Below are 15,624 nucleotides of genomic sequence, written 5' to 3'. Positions count from 1 at the left end.
CTTATATATAGAAAGGTAGTGAATCTATTCTTACCCATGTCTAGTAACTGTAAACTATGTAAGAACTGGAAAGTAGGTGGAACTACTTGTTTATAAATATCTGCATTTTGAAATGTGAGATGTGAACTAAGACTAAATCTTATCTCTTATGACTAAAAGAGTAGAAAAAACATAATCGTGTAAGATATTTGTCATATGCTGTACAACAGATAAAATTCTCTTTTATTCATTGTGCCTGCAGGAACTTTACTATTCTTAACTCTTAACACGGGATATTACAAATATCTTTTTGCATTTAGCACAAGAAACTCATTCCCCAAAGTGAAGATTTGCTCTGTAATCCCCTGATATTTTACTCTACAAGATGCTGCCTGGAATTTCATGTTCAAGAAAAGGTGCTGCCACCCAAGAAATGATGCCCCAGGAAAGAGAATGGAGGTCAATGTGATGTTTCAGGCAATAGGGCAGAATTCAGCTCTGCAGACACAAAATATAACTTGCATTGGCTCAGAATGGGCAGACGTGACATGAGACCTGAGAAGCACCATCTGAGGTGCTCCAGCTGCTCCTCTAGCACAGTTTGGGTGTGAGTTTGGTAGTACTGATTTTATTTCGACTGACAGCTACAAGATCTTTGGCAGTTAACACTCACATATATTGCTGGCACATAATTTCAATATCAAAAAGTGTAACTGAATAACACCATTCCCATTAATCTGTATGGGAGTAGCTCAGAAGGAACTAGGCAATAACAAAGGTTCTCACTGTTGGGTGATTTTTTTTATTTTTTTTAATTTATAGAGAAGAAATATCATGTCTGTATCCAATCAAGAATGGATATTACACTTAAACACAACATTTAGCAGACTCAGTCTTCAGAGGTCTTATTGAAAATTGTTGCTTGTTGGTCTACAAAATTTTAACAAGAGTATTTGAAAACCTTTTACACTTTCTTCCTAAAAGCACGATCTTCATGTTAAGGATGGTGTTTCTGTGTTCCTGGAATGCCCATACTAATAATTCTTGCCCTGGGTATTGGGACCCAGAAGACACTTGCTAAATATCTGAAATAAAATCCCACAATAGGGCTGGAGAGATATTTCAGTTGTATGTATTCATGGCATGCTAACATTACAATAGAAGGTCTGCTGCCCTGTATCAACAGCCTGATCCAGTTTATTTTCTGAAACTGAGGTGTAAAATTGCTTTAAAGGAAGATGTAGAATTTATTGCATAACTGGGTTCACCTTGTCTACACTTTAACCTTAAGTAGACAGATTATTCAGAGCCTTGAGACATGAGGTTTTTGTACTACTTACATACATTATTGTCTTAGTTTATTTCTGCAGCCATAGATTTCCTTGATATGTATATAATACTTATAAAATGTGATTAAATGCTTAGTCATGTCAAATTCCTGCTGGAATGAGTTTAATCATGCTGTTATATGAATTAAACATTAATTTATTTCTACTTACTTTGAATTTCATATTTTGAAGAATCTCTTACCATTGTATATGGAATGAAAAATGTTTTCATATGTGTTCTCCATCTTATATGTCTCCCTTTCAGTGCAAACAATCTCACAAACTTTCTTCAATCTTTTCTACTGATGAAATATCAATAAATAGAAAAAGCTGGAGAATGAAAGAGAAGAATGTGGAAAAGAAAGCAACAAGCTGATCTTAATCTATTTTTTAAGGAAAGCATAGATTAATAAAATGATAAGCTTTCACCTAACCAAAGCTGTCCCAGCCATCAACTAAGTGCCATGCAGCCACTCGCTCACTTGCTCCCCCTGGCTCTGGCAGTGGAATGGGGAGGAGAATGGGGAAATAAGACTCATGGGTTGAAATAAGAACAGTTTAATAATTGGAGCAAAATATAATATATTCATACTACTACTACTACTACTACTAATAGTAATAATAATTTCAATGGAGAGAGGGTAGAGGGGAGTGTGAGGGAGAGAGAGGACTAAAACCCAGGAAAGACAGGTGATGCTCAACACCTGCTGAAGGACACACAGTCTGTCCTGGAGGAGCAATCAGCTCCTCCCAGCCAACACACATATATACATGGCTCATATACTGGGCATGACATTTCATGGTGTGAAATATCTGTTTGGCCAGTTTGGGTGAACTATCTGAGCTGTTCTCCCTTCTGGCTTCTTGTACAGCTCCTCATTGACAGGGCATGGGGAACTGAAAAGTCCTTAACTTAGGGTAAGCACTGCTCAGCAACAGCCAAAACATCAGTGTGCTGTCAACATTTTTCTCATAATATATCTAAAAATACAGCACTTTAGCAGCTACTAGGAAGAAAATTATCCTAGTCAAAACCAGGTTTTTTGTAAGAGAAATTGTTGTGGTAAACTGCTATATTTCATCTGCTCTGAAATTTTGGAGTCACTTATAAAGTACTTTCTCATCAGCCCAGCTCACAGGATACAGCACATATAGTAAAGACAAGTAGGATGCAGAAGTGGATACTTGACATCCCATGGTCTCTTCTTCCTCCTAATCACCCTGACAAGGTAACAGTGGATAGCAAATTAGTAATTGTAGTCAGAACCACATCAATAGTCCTTCATTGACAGTAGCTGAAATTATCATGATAAATCCAGAAGATGAAGTGACAGAGAAAAAGGTTGTCATATTTCCTATTCCTCCAATAGTGCTGTGACAGGACATTAAAGGAGAAAACTTCACTCTTCTTTAGTTTTCCCTCACTTCTACCTTATTTTCGTCCTATTCCCATGACAAAGCTATAAAACTATCAATGATATATTGTGCCCTGTACATAGAACAAGTGGCTCCAGTCCCTTTATCTCTGTCCCACTCCATGTAAGTCCTGGAAAATTAATAAGGAAAAAATAATGAAAAACATTTCTTGATCATACAAATCTGCACTATGTTTAGAACTTCATTTGGTTTATATCACAGTCAAAGTCACATGCTGTTCTTTATATTTGCTATTTTTGTTGTCTTTTATTTTTCTCTTATTTTTACTTTAATTGTTGAATTATTACTTGTGGCGTCCCACCCAAAAAGGGAAAGGGAACACATAGGTGCATAGATGCTTGTAGTTGAAAAGGAACAGAAACACTCAGAGGGTCTGCAAAAACTTACAGAGTTTCATTGGTAAATTAAACATTTGGCATGGAAATTGAGAAAGAAAGATATTCCCTTTTCTTATAGTGTAAGTGCATAGCAACATGTTGCAAAGAAAGAATAGGGTGAAAGAGAAGGGAGAGAGATTAGTGAGAGGGAGAGAGAAAGAAAGGAAGAAAGGGAAGATCACCAGTCGTGGCTCCAATGTTGATCCAGATGATAAGGTGTCCAGGGTCCTGGAGTGCATGCCCTGGCTTCATGGGGGTACCCTGGAGATAAGTTTCTCACTATGCAAATTAGCAACCATGCACAATCCATTCTTCTAGACCTGTTGGGAAATTAATCAGAGGCTTCAGGAGTCTTTGGTGGTCATGATCTGCCCTCTACTTGGTCAACATTTTTGTTGACAATCCATGGCAGCTTCCTGCCTCATTCCTGTGCTTGCACTGTACTATGTTGTGCTTACCTCCAGGAGCCAGGGCGAGGACATTTGGCGCAGAATAGTGCTGCCCTACCTCTGTATTGCCTCCTACTCCAGCAACATCCTGTTCTTTCTCACAGTGTGTTCTTGCCAACAACCCTTGGTTTTCTCCACAGCTAACCAAGTATCAGTGTTTGAGGCATACATATTATCCTCTTACCTTTTAGGCTCCTACATTGTTCACTGATCATGGAATAGCTAAGGTTTACTAACTGTTCAACAGAAACAAAGGAACTCACCAACCACAAAACTCCTTTCTGTCATGGGATATAGCTATTGCTGGTATAAAGAGCTTCAAATTAGTCATTCATCTACTGAATTCTCCCCAAGAAGTAGACAAAATGCAATTCTGCATGTCAAAACTGAGTCACACAAGCTCGGTCCCACTAAGGAAAACAGTCTTTTCTGCAAGGGTCAAGGATTTGGAAAAGTAAATTAATAAGAAATTTCAAGTTGTGGAATCCAAAAGTTATGCTTAATATCAAATATTTGAGGAATGAGGAATTTATAGATAATTGAACCACTAATAGTAATACAAAGGTTAATGTGGCTGGAAATGTTAAACCAGACATTAAGAAATAGAAAAAAGAGGGATTTTAACAGCACCAATTTCCTGAAGCTACAACAGAATGGACTATGTCAAAAGGCTATACCATAGTTTTCCTTGTTCTTTTACAATAGAAGACAAACATTTTGGATTTCATCTTCCTCATCCTTACATAAATCAGAGGAAACTGTATGGAGTCAATGCAATTTCTCTGGGATAAAACTAGGAACACAGTAAGTCTCATCCATATTTTAATGGTTTAGATAAATGGTATAGTGAAGTGAAAAGATAGTCAAGGAAAGAAAGAAAGATTAATTTTGAATTTTAGATGCTTGTAGACAAAAATAATGGATCTCAAACAAAATTTGAAAGCATTTTCTCATCTTATCTCCTTGTCACTTCTGTCATTATTCACTGTTCTTGTCTTTCTCATGGTTATTTCTCTTTGATAGAGGTATATATCCACAGATAGGAATTTCTACTCTACACCACACAGTCACATAGACCACTGTCTGGTGGCCTCTGTCCCTTCACCACTGGGTGACAGGGAGCTCATTCCCACTAGTGCCAGGTCCAGCTGCGGTTCCAACACCTTTTTGTAATATCTCCACTGCACGCTCTGCTTGCTGCACTGTCAGCATACAAGCATACATGTTTCTGTCCCCCACCAAAGGAAAGGTTTTTTTAAAATAGTTTTCACTTTCTATATTAGACTTGCTGCCTAAACCTGAGGGCTTTTCTAGTCATGTAGGCTCATGACAATCTCTTTGACTTTCTCTGTATCTAAAGTCAAAGTGCAGTTGTCACCAGGCTTTTTGTCACCCTCTGATTTTCCTTTTCAAATTTATTACCAAAGTGTGAACTTATGTATTGCACATTTTTTGTGATGTTTCTTTGTTTTCCAGATCATCTACATTAATCCAGTCAGTTAGAGCTGGTCAGATGTAGTCAAGGTCTTCTTTGTCAGGGAAGTGCTTTAGGGTAAGCTTCACCCCATGACACTGTGACATTTTAATTGGACCTTATGTCTACAGATGAATTTGGTTTTGAAACCTTCTGAAAAAAATGCAGTATATAAATGCATATCTTTTGTTATTTATACATACAATTTACCCAGAATCTTTTTTCATAATTTTTTTTCTATTCCACTTTTCAAAAAATATTTAAAAACACACAGTTCTGTTCTATTTGTGGCATCTGCTAAGCATTCTCTTAAGTATTTTTAGACTGAATTACTAGGGAGGAGTGGTACTTCCTCTAAAATTCAGTTTCTATGCTTCACTTTCTGTATTGCTTTAAATTAATTTCCCATCCTATCCTCACAAACACCCCACCCCACCCCACCATTTTTGCAAATAAAATTACTAAACACGTATTGGTCAGGAGTTATGACACCCACTGACCATGCAGTATGAACCGTGTAAAAAGGCTACTTACATTTATAAGTCTTTAAAATCCAATGTTTAATTTGAAAATCCCACATGTAAATATGATGATGTTATAAACCACAGCTGGCATTTTAAAAAGCTGTGCTATTAATCCAATTTTGCCCATTGTGAAGTGTGCATTGTGTGTGCATTGAAAGTTCATTTGTTACAATTATTTCTTGAAATTCAAATGTTTTATGGATATAGTTATATCTAGATATCTAGATAGAGAGAATAAATAAAAGGAGTGAATTCTCCTAATATATATATTTGAAATGAAATTATATATAACTGGTAACTTTAAAATATCCAGCAAGCAAATGCCCTGAGTAGATTAAAAGACAAAATAAAAACAAGTACCATTTTATAGCAGAAAAATGTCTGTATTCTACATTCTGCCTGCTTTCTCTGTTCTGTATTATATCATCCTGAGCAGAGAAGAAATAGTAGCAGAAACTACTCCAGTGAATCTACAAATATAATTATGCTATGGCTTTTCTGTACTTAAAATGAATAAGTGCTCCAGAGTACATTCATAAATACAGATGGTGCTATATTAAGGAAGGAAAGGGGAAGCAACTGTCAAGAACATGACTTGTTTTCTACAAACAAATCTTAATAACCTAAAATAGACATCAAAGACTTGGTTAATGCAGAGGTGTCAGGAAGTGGCCCAGGATATCTTGAATAAAACATGCAGTTAGGTAAATCATTACAGAAACCACTGATATTTGAAGTCACAGAGAGAATGTGTCTCCTTAAAAAATGTCAGGCAGACATATATGCTTTGTCTCACTTATTTCACTGATCTTGATTTCAGCAAAGGATTTCCAGCACTAACTACCAAGTCACAGTGTGACCAGATGATGTGATGGTAAATTCTCTAATAGGAACTCTTAAATCAAAGGACAGTGATGGGATCTATGTGATAAGGTTAGCTTCTGAAGAGTTCAAAAATATGCTAAAATTATAGGAGCTGAGGAAATCTGTTCTGGAGCATAATTTTAAAGAGCACCAACAATACCGATGGTTGCCAATTTTTATAAACGGGGATGTTTATACAAATCTAACATCATTTGTGTTCTTTTGGGTTCACTGTATATATCATCACTTGGGTTTTTCCGTCAAAATTATTGCCAACTTACATACAGATCTCCTTCAAAAGAACTTTTGCCATTAGAGGGAGCTGAAAGAAGACTTTGTTTCACCCCTATTATTACAAAGAAGACTAATGGACAAACGATACAAAGAGTGGTGAATCGTAACTTTTCATTTTATTCAGAATTGTTCCCCATTAATTTTTAAACAGGCATTCACTGAAATTGCTAGGAAACTAAATGCCAGAGAATGAAAATATATGCTATTATATGTAGACTTCTGAAAGTTCCAGAAGCTAACTTGAGCCACTGAAACAGTGCAGAAATGTTCATCAGTAAAGTGGCTCAAGAATTTGCTCATCAGTTTAGAGGCACTGATTGCTTTAAATATCGCATCTTTATTGGGTCACATGATCTTTTGTATGTCCAGGTTTCTCAGGTGGCCTCAAATCTGATTTCCCTCAATGAAAAGGTCTCTGTTCCCCCTTGAGGGAATAGTCCCTGCCTTGAGGTTAAAGTACTTGAGAGAAGACAGATTGCCTGTGAAAACAGGCAAAAACTGTTCCCCAGGCTTGTTTTCATTTATTCTGTTGTCTTAATCATTGTGAAAATATATCATCCTTTACTGAGAAATATATATGCAGAAACCCATCTTATAAATCTTATATGTTCTTGCCAAATTCCACTCCAACTTATTCTTAACTTTGCTGATCACATCCCTACATATTGTGTGCAATCACAGTGTCCCAGTACTTTTCCTAGGATGTATATCTCTGGTTTGCTTGCCTGTGCAATTCCTTCTTACACTTTAGTTTGTCCAGGAGGTCCTTACTCAGTCATGCTGGTCTCCTGCCTTCCCAATCTGGTTTCTTACATGGGGTAATCAGAGTTCCCAAGTTCTAAAAAAAAAAAGTGCTTAAAATACCTGCCAACTCTGTCTTGATCCTTTATGCTTGAGGGCAGTTTCCCACAGAAGTCTCAGCCATTGCATGTTATATATTCAACAATATCTTGGTGAAGAAGAGGTAGCCAGCTGTCCACACAGAACAAAAGCAGGGGCATAATAATTAGCTCAGTAGTGAGTGAAATTCAGAGTGTGTGTAGTTCTGTATTCATAGTGTAACGAGTGAGCACCACCTTCTGAAATGTGGGCATTGTCTCTTTACTAACTCCTTCCAACTGAAGGAATTAGTAAAGATGACCTATGAAGGTCATCTTAGATACAGTTTTTAATGCAAATCCCTTTTGATCATGCTGTACAGCAGTGCCATTGTCATTAAGAACATTACAACATATTCTGACTTTTAATTCAGGCGTGTACTATGGGAGATAATGGATTATATAATGAACATCTAAAGGCCTCTAGGCATGTTAAATCTGGGTAAGTCTTTAAACCATATTTGAAGAGCACTGATCTACACAAGTGCTTTATCTTCACTATATTTAACTGGTATATAGCTGGCAGATAATGGGAATCTAACAGTATTTATCTCTGTATTAGACCTGTTAAGGATCTGTGGTAAAAGACTATGGAACTTTCTCTTTGCATCAGACCAACGTATACCTTGTACAACAGTCTCTCTTGTGAGTTTTACATTGTTGAAGTTTTTCACTCAATCCTATAAGGTAACAAAGTTCAAATGCTACATTTAGTAAATTTACCACACACAAACCTTAATCTATTCCACTCTAATGGTAGTGCTGCAAGTAAAGGAATTTTTTCTTTCTTTTTGACATCTCAAATGTACCATGATACAACATACAGATACAAAATCATGAGAGAATTAGAATGACCTTTCTTCATTTTGTAATTTTCAATTATTTCACATAAGATTTTTTCCTTTTAAACTGCCCTTTTGGTTTTAGAATATTCTATGTATTTTACAATGTTCTTGCTCAGCATTACTGTTGAATGGGGGAAGGACAGCTGAAGAGATTTCTGAAATGCCTATGGTGCCAAATTCTAGCTTTAAAAGACTTCTTTAGGGTCTAAGAATTTCCAAAGTATCCGAGATTGTAAGAGATCTTCCAGGACTGCAAAGTAGATATTCAGTTTGCTCATATCTTAATGGTGAAACATCTCCTACATGAAAGTGGAAAATATGGCTAATATTCATCTTTAGGTGATTAAAAACAAGGACCTAAGTTTCCTATGAATTCATTTGAAAACAAAACAAACAAAAAAAAGGGAACATGAACATAATAATACATATGCTAATAATAATATTTCTAAGAATAACAATTGCAGTTTCAGAGGCAGAGAGAGTATGACAACCCAAGAGAAACAAGTGATGCACAATACAGCTGCTCACCAACTGACCAATTCCCAGCCCATTCCCAAGCAGTAATCAGCCCCTCCCAGTCAACTCTCTCAGTTGATATGCTGAGCATGACATTCTATGGCATGGAATACCCCTTTGGCCAGTTTGTGTCACATGTAGTGGCCATGTTTCCTCCCAGCTTATTGTGCCACTTCTCTCTGCCAGAGCATGGCAAATTGAAGAGCCCTTGATTTAGGGCAAGCAAACTCTAGGAATGGGAAAAAAACATCAGTTTCTCATATTATTCTCATACTAAATCCAAAAAACATGTCACTGAACTAGCTACTAAGAAGAAAATTAGTCTATCCCAGCTGAAATCAGGACAGGAAGTTGTCCTGACCCAGGTGCAGCACATTGGTGCAGCATATTGTATCCAGACATGTCGAACTTCACGAGGTTCATGTGTGTCAGCTCCTCAAGGGTGGGCACAGCTCATGCAAAGACCACTTCTCTGGCTGATTTTTCATGAGTGTATTCTCCAAATAACAATGTCTAAGTCATGATATGTCTTGCATTTAGTGGTACTTTGCGCTCTACACAGAATCCACACAGAAACATATTCACTTATCCCTAGGAAATTTAACTTTTTTTAGGGAAGTGGCAGGAATATTCTTGCGTTGAGCAACAGCATAGACTGATGTTATTATCATTATTATTTTAGCTAGAAGAAATATTATTTGTAATTTCACAAAGGAATTTGGATTAAGAAGATAAACAAGAAGAATTTGGAGCTGAATATGTTTGAAATATTTCTCCAAGCCATACTTGACCTTTTCCTGTTTACTGATGTGTAAAGGATGAAGATTTCTTTTATTAGAATCGATCTCAGTACATATCTCAAATATCAACTGTCCATGATATATTCTTTTGGTTCAGGAATTTATAGCCTGTGCCACCATATTTTCTTTTAATAACTTCTTCAATGGATGTGAAGTTGCACAAATACAATTTCTGATCTATGTAATAAACCGTTCAAATTCTATTTCAGATTTCTTCAGCCAGCTTAACTGGAGGGTTGAAGTGGGCTTCAACAGAGCATTAGACTAATGAGTTGTATTTTTCTATGAAATAGATGAAAAGTAATTGTACTCTAAGAAACTGTTATTTGAATCTCAAGTGAGTGAAGAAAATAGATGAGTAGATGTTGCTGTATATCAGATAACATGCATATATGCATGCTTGCTTCTATCTCTAGGAGCATTCAAAAATCTATTAAAATTAATTCAGTTTTGTTTTTAAATATGTCTAAAATACAAACCATAAAACAATATCTATATTCATGAATATGCACATTTGTATCCTGGTATACATAGTTGCCCTTAAATTTACACACAAGTATAAGTCCTACGTACAAATCCAATTGATATATGTACATTATATTCATAGGTACCATTATAGAAAAGTGAATGAGCTCCCTAAAAGCTCATGCTTCTCTCTGAGCAGTGCTATTGTCCTAGAATGCCCTTGAAAATAAATCAAAAGATTTTCCATGTAAGACATGAAGTAAGAGATAAAAGGATATTCAAAAGAAAATCCAAACCATTTCAAGGGGAGGTGGGGGGAATAGTACTCGAAGCATTTGAAAAGAAAACTGATTCTGAATGAAATATGGATGGAATGTGTGCATTTGGATCTTTGTAAACAACATAAACAGCTCAGGAAGGGATGAAAAGCTTAACCTTTATTCTGACCTGGTAAGGATCAGATTGGGAAATTCAGCCTAAATGCTACTCTTAATGCTAGAATCTCACCACTCATTTGTTTTGTTTCACCAAAATGCTCAGAGAAAGAATATGTGGAAGAATAAATACATTGGAAGCACTTATTTCAAATCCGTGCCTATACAGTCAAGGTATGAGATATAACAGCATAAGCAGCAGCAGAAGTTAGTTCATATAATTGGAAGATATTTTTCCAAGGCTAAGAGCAACTAAGTATGATGGGTAGGAACAAAAGTTTACCTGAGGAACACAGACAGAAATGAAGCTTTTCTCAGCCTCAACTCACTGAAGAGGTCAGCCCTTCATAGCTAAAAACTGAAAGAGAAGTGCTGTATGCCCTTTCATTTCTTAAAATGTCTTTGGTCTCAGGAGCAGCTCCAAATGAGCTTAACAAAGAGAAACCACAGGCTTCTGGATGCAGCATTATCAAGGAATAAAGAAAACACACATAAAAGCACCATCAGAAATCAAGTGAGACCTTTTTTAATGTCATGAATTGCTAACCACTGTTGCTACTTTTGGTCTTGTAAATACTTTAGTACCAAGTGAAAAAAAAGAAATTATACTTTCTCATTTGACTCAATAGTCCAGCACTGTTGTGATTTACTGTTTTGTATTTATAGAAATATCCATCGCCTTTAATTTAATTAAAAGGAAGAAGCAATAAACAAATAAACAGAATAAAATCCATATTACAAAACCATGCCATCAGCAGTGCTGTCGCTTCATTCTTCAAGCTAATTACTTTCTCATTATGTGGAGAACACTTACTAGTAGAGTATGGTGTGAAATAGCTATTCTGTGACTATCCTATTTCCCCCTGTGGACTAACTATATTTCAAAAGGAGCAACACTAGAAAGTTAGTCTCCCCTCACTAGTCAGTCAATTAATTTTTAAATAATCACTGAATTAGATTAGAAAAAATAAAAAGAAAACTGAAAGGTGAATGAAAGATTAAAAAGAAAGGGGTAAGAGAATACATATTTTCTTACCTAAGCAAGTGTAAGGTATATGTGATAGCAGATGCAGAATAGTATATATGTTATTGAGAGTTCCTAACAAAACCTTTCTTTAAAGCTGTGTGTGCATTATTAATTTTATAACAAAATTATAAAGATAATGCTGTAATAATCCACAAATTAAGCACTACCAAATCAGGAAAGACTCCAAATTACAGTTCACTTTAGATCCAACTATGATCAGAGTGGCAAGGGTTAATTTTCTCTATCATTTTCTCTCTTTGCTCCTTGTTCTAATAACGTGGCATATGGATATTATACAAAGTTTTTCACACAGACATTAAAATCTGAAGTGTTGCTTAATTTTTAAAATATGCACAGAATTCTTGTTTCCTCTTTTTTCAGTACATTAAAAATTCTGTGTGAAAGTTCTATTTAATAACTACAAAGAGGTAGTATGTGATACTTAAAATAAAATACTCCTGTCTTGATGGTGGTTCCTTCCTTATCAAATAATAATAGGCAAGAGGAGAGTTCCTTTGCACTTCTCCAGGAATTCTTTGGAATGGTCACTGAGAACCCAGTGACCCAGGACAGTTAGCCCTCGTGTAAATTCTACTCTAGCAGTGATGAAATGTGCTTAGCTGCTGAAATACAAAGAGACAGCTGTAAATTCTTTTTTTTTATTTTTCTTTTTTATTTGGATGTTTTCCTAAACAGCAGGTAGATGGCCTCAATCTGCCACATGTGAAATCAGAGGGAATTATCTAATAGAAAGGGAATTATCTGATGATAATTTAATTCCAGTTTCCTATCCCTCAATACTTTAGAGAAATACATGAAGATCTTACCTAATTAGTGAATCTGATCCTGGCTGCTTAACACTTTGCTGCTTAATATATGTTCTACTGTGATATAAGTTTTCCCTAATGAGACATCTCACAAAATAATGTCAGGTTATAATGAGATTCATTCCCTGATGTTGGGGATTGAATAAGCTTTCCAATATTTTAAACATATTTTTTCATCCTTCTGCTGAGGAAGAACATCTACTTCACATCTATTGACATCAGACCTGATCTTCTAAAGATGGAGGTGTAGCAGTATTTATGTCACCTGCTGTATGAATTAGAAGACAACAAGTTTCACCTCCAGTGGATTTCAGGGCTCAGAGGAAGATTTCAGTAAAATAGTTAGGAGTCATAAAAATATCAGAGAAGTGAAAGAGAGCTGTAGCAAAATGTGGGAAAAAAGGCAAGTTTATAATAGAATGACAGCAAGTGGAGTATTAAATATAACAAAGTTCTCTTTCTTTCTACTTTTTCCTTATGTATCTCTAGAGCTGTATAAAAATCACATTTTGGTATGTTTTTTCAAAAACACCTTGACTATTAATGCTTTTTGGTGTTTTCATGGTTTAATCATTTTACCTCCAATGATCAAAAATGTCTGGGCCCTATCTTTTGTGAAGAATTACTTTCAAACTATTTTGTATATCTTAAATTTGTGCATATTCATTCACAAATTTCATCTGCATCAGAAAAAAAAAGGTCATCATAATATTTGTAACAGTGAACAAACATTTTTATTAAATGGGCTTACTTTTTTTTTAGATAAGAACAGGACACATAATGTTGTATTTGAGTAATTTTTCATTTCATTAGGTATATTTTAGTATTAGAAATGTGCAAAGTACTAATGGTTTCTACACATGCCTGATTTGAAAGTAAGATGTTCTGTTCAGAGCAGATTGGTCAAGGAATTGTTTAATAACATTAAATAGTATTTTTTGCCATGTGGAAAGGGGAGATTTCCTCAACCCCTAGTGTTTGATTTGTCTGTCAGCATCCCAGGAAAGCTAAGACTCCTGTACCCAACCAGTCTGCCAGTGTCTCGTTAGGGGCACCCCTCACTGAGCAGTCCTGCTAGATCAGAGGGTGCTTTGACTGACTTATTCAGGGCCACACCAAGAGCATAAGGAAGATCCTTCAGCAGGTTTGTCCACTTTATGAGCCCTCAGTGGGTCTTCCACTTTATTCAATTATGTTACCTACTGCTGGCAACTGCCACTGCCCATGAAAGACTCACATCAACAGTTTACAGAGTAACACCATTATTATAAAATTGTGACACATAATTTAGGATATCTCTTTGTTCAGACATTCATTTAGCCAATGTTCCATTGCAAAGCAGACTTGTTTCCTTCATGAGCCTAATTAGATTTTTTTAACAGGCGAACAAAGCCCCTGACATAATAATGTCTTCTTGAGCAACTTGCTGTAACTCCCTTAACAGAGTGCCTGGTGGCACCACTCAATGCCAGAAGCTCATTACATTCCTACAGCCATTGCAGTGGCAAGCACAGAGTTTGTTAACAGCAAGTGCTGAAAGCACTTCTAGTAGGAAGGAGTGATTCTGCTTGAGAGACATGAAAAGCAGTTTTGTGCAAGGAAAGAACAGAAATTGGACTGGAATCCCTATCAGATCCATGGGAATGCAGTGCTCTCAGTGCAGTAGAGTGCTTCCTACCAAATTTCTCAGAATTATTCGGTGGGGTCAATTCATGAAATCCAGCATCAGTGGGGCATATTGACAGGTTGTACCCTCTAGAGAGGGCATGTGAAAAGTATGTAAAGAAAACACAGTTTAGAATGAAAACAGAGAGTCTCAGAAGAATGCTTCAATGGACTATTTATATGCCTTAATGCATGGTTAAGACTGTTGCTGAATAATGGTCTTTCCAAAAGTATCCATAAAAAGGAGCTGAATATAGCTAGGTTTATGAATAGGAAAAATCTTTAGTACTACTGTAATATGGGTGGTCCACTCGGAAGAAGGAAGAAAATTATTAATGCTCATTTCACTTTCATAAAAGCAATATCAATCCCCTCACATATTCTCATATTTAGACTCCAATGTCATACACACTTTTTCAGCTGATATCTTATGTTAGTACCTTGAGAAATTACTGTTGTGTTAAAAGACTGAGTACAATGAAGTTTAGCCTTTCACATTACTGTACCATCTGTCTTATATGGGGCACAGAGCTCAAACAAAGGAAAATTATTTTCATTTTTATTATCAGACTTCATGGCACTCTGAATATCTTTACAAAACCCTAACACTTTTATATAGTCTTTACAATGTGGCTTAGATCACCTCTTTATATTTCTATTTTCTCACAGTTCTGAAAGCTTTCTCAGTGCTGTTAAAAATAAATTAATAGCTCAGAGCGGAACAATACAAATAAGGGAGAACACAGTCCAGATTGTGTAAGGTTAAATGCAGTCTACGTATAAAAACATAATTATTTATCTCCTATAGAAAGCTTCAAATATCTCATAGAGTGATTTGTAAGAGAAATACAAGTACTTGACAGGCAAAAAAATGAACGAAGATCTGAATACTTGGGTAACTTTTTGTCTGTTCTTATGACCTTAAACATAAGTGATAGACAAGTTTAGACCTTTTGGAATGGGTTGATTAACTGTTTAGCTTTTTTCCTTTTTTTTTTTTTTTCTGAGGGATTAAAAAAGAAAATAATTTATTTGTTTCACTGTAGGACGTTTATGCACAGAACCAGTTAAGAAGACAAATTTAAATTAAGCTTTTCAGTTTGGGCTAATATGAAACATCAACAGGGGACACTACTTAGATTGGCTTTCTATATTAGTAGAATTCCTCTACTCTTAAATTGAATTGAAGACCAACCTGAGAAAAAATCATAACATGGAGAGCCAGAGAATTTGTTTTAGATAAGCTTGGGATTTACATGTCTTTTGTTGTTGACCTATATTATATAGCTTATGCTGTCTCTTTAAAAGATACTCAGTGACTCATAAATTTCCTTCAGGGAATCTTTGCCCTCATCTTCTTCAAAGACATATCTATCTGTGCAGAATGGTAAATCCCCTTGGTGGAATAAATTGTTGGATTTTATGCTTTAGCATAAAATGA

The sequence above is a fragment of the Lichenostomus cassidix genome, chromosome 1, assembly GCF_008360975.1.
Source record: "Lichenostomus cassidix isolate B80296 chromosome 1, HeHo_3.0, whole genome shotgun sequence".
In the NCBI taxonomy this organism is placed as follows: domain Eukaryota; kingdom Metazoa; phylum Chordata; class Aves; order Passeriformes; family Meliphagidae; genus Lichenostomus; species Lichenostomus cassidix.
The sequence above is the reverse complement of the archived record's forward strand: the minus strand, read 5'-3'. Positions refer to the sequence as shown.